This window comes from Monopterus albus, unplaced genomic scaffold, assembly GCF_001952655.1.
Source record: "Monopterus albus unplaced genomic scaffold, M_albus_1.0 scaffold8.1, whole genome shotgun sequence".
In the NCBI taxonomy this organism is placed as follows: domain Eukaryota; kingdom Metazoa; phylum Chordata; class Actinopteri; order Synbranchiformes; family Synbranchidae; genus Monopterus; species Monopterus albus.
The window spans coordinates 3,239,531-3,243,595 of NW_018127888.1; positions in this window are offsets into that span (position 1 = coordinate 3,239,531).

Below are 4,065 nucleotides of genomic sequence, written 5' to 3' on the forward strand. Positions count from 1 at the left end.
TTTGTCTTCAGTAGTCAGAGCAGTGACCCAATAAAGAACAAAAAGAGACTAGAGACCTCATCTCCTTCTCTCTTGCTGCTTGTCATTATCCTCGCACCTCTTATTTCACCTACTGTCCCCTCCTGCCTTCTCCCCTCCTTTGCCTCGCCTCTACCCAGAGATGTAATCACATCTATTCAGTGATGAAGATGAAATTGCCCCCCCTGCTTCCATTCGAGCCATTGAGGGAACAAACAAATTACGTCTCCTTACTCGGTAAAGACAAAAGCGATTGCTTGCATGGAAGCAGACAGAGAGCAGAAGCAGTGAGACAGGAGGACTGCAGCTCAGTGAAATTAGCAAGGTAAATGATTATGAGTGTTTGTCTTTGTGTGTGTTTTCAGGGGTAATTAGTGCATTATGCTGTGAGTAAAATGCTCAGGCCAGCCATGCAGAGGAAATGGACAAGTAATGGAGTGTTACCTACGCCAAAACACACCCACAGGGTTCATTTAACACCCAACACACACTCATACATGGCTTTAGATGCATCCACAGCCCAGAAACGGTGTCATAGGGGCTAATTGCAAGTGTTTTACTTAAATGATCACTGGTCTGTGTGATTAATCAGATGCTGGAGGTTGAAAGACAGCTAAAAGTCATGTAAATTAGTATAGGTGCTGTCAGAAGTTCAGTTCAGTTAGAGGTTTCTGTGGCTGTGTTGCAGTGCAGCGAGCATCGGTGAACTTAACTTCATACTAATGGGTTTATCAGAACTTTTCACTGACAGCTGCTGTGTGCTCATGTCATAAGCCCTTTTCACACTGCCCAAAAAAACCCATGTGAACTCGCCACACATCAGCTTTTGATGGCAGTGGGAATGCAACTACTGGGACACATGACCCGGGACAAATCAACGCTCTAACATGGTTCAGTCTACACCAGGTTTTTACACTTTGGAAGATGAACACAAGTAAATACGAAGAAATAATGCTGACCATCTCACTAGCTTCCATGCTGCTTTGCTTACACCTCTGTTTACTGATGCACATATTTAACATCACCAACCAGAGGGAAACAAGCCTGTCTGCTGGAGAGCTGAGCCGGGTCGGCCGGCAGTGGGAATGACATCAGAATCCAGTTAAAAGCAGGTTTAGATGGGTATAAACACCCCATGTATACACAGTACTTCTGGTGGGAAAGCAGTAAAAAGGTCACATAATAAATTGCAACTATAGATGAGTTGCGTGTACAGATGATGTATAAGCTTCTTTTTAGGGGATGACAGGTTCCTTCTTTCATTTTCAGTTTATGACATTTGAGACATTATTAAAAAATGTTCATTATCAGTTTTAAAATTGAGGTCATGGCAGAAAACACTCAAAGTAGATTCAGTTCTCTTCAAAACTTTCCACTGTTTGTGCTGATTGTTAAGACTTTGCTGCTGACCTGGCATCGCCTGCTGATATAATGCCTCCACTGCAGTATGTCACCATCGTGCACACATGAACACTGAGTTAAAGCAAATTATATGTGAAGTGATAGTGATGGCTGAAGGTCAGAGCATATTTAATAGATGACTAATATGGGAACCAGACCTAAGTGAAGCTGGGCAACACACAATAAATGAGACAAAAGATTTATTAGATGGGTGTTTAAAGTTTAAACTGCCAGAGCTCTTTTGGCAGTTTGATCCAGAAACCTATGACGGTGAAGAACACATTGATTATTTGTTCTGGACTTTCCTTTTATTGCAGTTAGACTAGTTGTTTGTCATCTAGACAGCCCATAAAAACCTCGTGTTTTCTGGAAGGAGCCAGCAAAAAATATTGTTTTTAATGTAGATGTCGCAGCCACCAGAAGATCCTCGAGGTGTGGATTTACCTCAGTGGAGGGGGTGGGGTGGCTGAAAGATGATCAGAGTGGAGGAAGTTTAATGACACTTTCTACTTTAACCAGAATACCAAGTTTATGACATCAGATGTACTTTGGCTTATTGTGCAGTAGAAACCTGTAGAATCAAAGTGCTGTACACATCATTCAGAGGCCTGCTGAAGCCGGACCGTCAGTGAGTGACTCTGTGATAAGCTCTCAATTTCATTCACGTCCTGACTCATTTAAATTTAGACAACACCATAGTTACTTTCTTTTAAAGAACCCAAAATGCATTCAAAGTGAAATAATCACTCACCAACTGCATATCAAGCCTCTGCTAGACATGGTACAGTGTAGTGTGTGGTTGATGGTGAAGTCGTTGCTTGTTGAAAAACCCTGAATCCAGAGAAGCAGTGTTTGTTTGTTGAGATAACTGCAAATGTAGACTGACGTGTCCTGATGCTCTAGCTGCTTAGTGTGTTCTTTAGCCTCTGTAGAAAATGGTTCTGTCATATAAAAGTCAGTCATGCACAGCAGAGTTTATACTGGGAGGAGGAAGAGAAAAAAATTGGACATAATCGAAGAGTGGGGAGGTGGGGGTGTGGAGAAGCAGTGAATGGGAAACTGTGATCTGGGTAGAGGAGCTGAGGAGCGGGAGGAAATGAGATAGGACATCTTCATTTCGTTTTAACATCTGCCTAACTCTGCAGCGCATCCTGCTCTGCTCAGGCAGACAGCAGCAGGCTTAACTTCTCACTCTAACAGATGGATTCAGACTTTTAGACTCAGATGCTTGGCAATATTCACTGCCTCAGGTGAGACTTTAGAGTTTGGTATTGAATCCAGCATATCAAGCCGGTTTGGGGATATGAAAAGTCAGTGCGTACATGGGATTTTCTTTTTTTTTAATTAGTCAATCTGCCACCATATTCCATGGCCCCGCCTGTACGGTTTGTGCCTGCAGGCTGTGAATTGTGTACATTTTTTCATTTAACTGAAAAGAAGGAGAATGGCAACAAGAGCAGACATAAGAAAGGGAAGGGATGTGACAGCAGCTGAACCTATATTGTGCTTTTTGCACCAGCAGTCTCTGTTTCCTCTCTGTCTATCATTTAGCACATTAGTTATGGTCATCTGTGGTTACTGTGGTCGTCTCCTCCCCTCTCTGTTTTATTTTTATATGCCACCATTACACATCACTAACTGTGTGTCTCCTCTCTCCCGTCGTGTGTCCTCTCTCTCTCCCTGTACCTTTCTGCAGGTTGCCCTGGTTCTGGAGCTCTACATTTCTGATGAGCAGTCACCGGCCACATCAACCTGCCCAGTGTTTGATTGTTTGTTGTGTCCTGTTGATTTTCTTCTTTTGTCTCTCCTCTATCCACTCACCCCAATGGTTCGAGGCACAACGCCACCCACCAAGAGCCGGGGTCTGTCGGAGGTTTCTTCCATTAAAAGCTGTTTTTCCTTCCCACTGTCAAAAAGTACCTGCTCAAGGGGGAGTTGTTGGGTTTTCCCTCTAATACTGTAAGGTCCAGATTGTCGTGAATTGCCGCTATACAATTAAAAATGACTTGAGTATATAGTAGTGTATGTGAATGACATTAAGCTACAGTAGTCAAAGATTTTTGTGTAGTATGGGTGTCCAGAAAGTCAACAATCATACAGGTTTAACTGGGCAGCTGAATGTACAGCTAACTAGTTAAATGAGTGTAGAAGCACAGTTTTGTGTTATGACTTTGCAGCAGTTTGGTTCTGGCAACACGTTTCATTCAAAGTGCGGACTAGTGTGTGACTGGTTTCAAATTAAATACCAAATCAGATGAAGTTCAGATGTCAGTCCTGCTGCTGTTGGATTTCATCAACTGAAGGAAAACACCCCTGCACTGCAAAGCACCTGTGGACGACAAATATTAGTAAGAATTCATCTTAGACATGCTAATTTAGTGTTATGAGTTAACAATGGATCAGATGCTCCTGTGTAACATGATTGATGTCATTCATAGTGACATACACAGCTGAGTATTAGGGCTACATTAAGGAAAAATCAAATTAGAGCAGGATTTTTTTTTTATTTTAGCACGTTGAGAATAAAATTAAATGTTCACATTTCTGCTTTATCGTGGCATTTTAACTTTATTCTCTCTATCCCTCTTAAATCTTCTTGTTTGTTTGGAATAAAACTGTGTATTTCTCAAAATATGGTGACAAAAT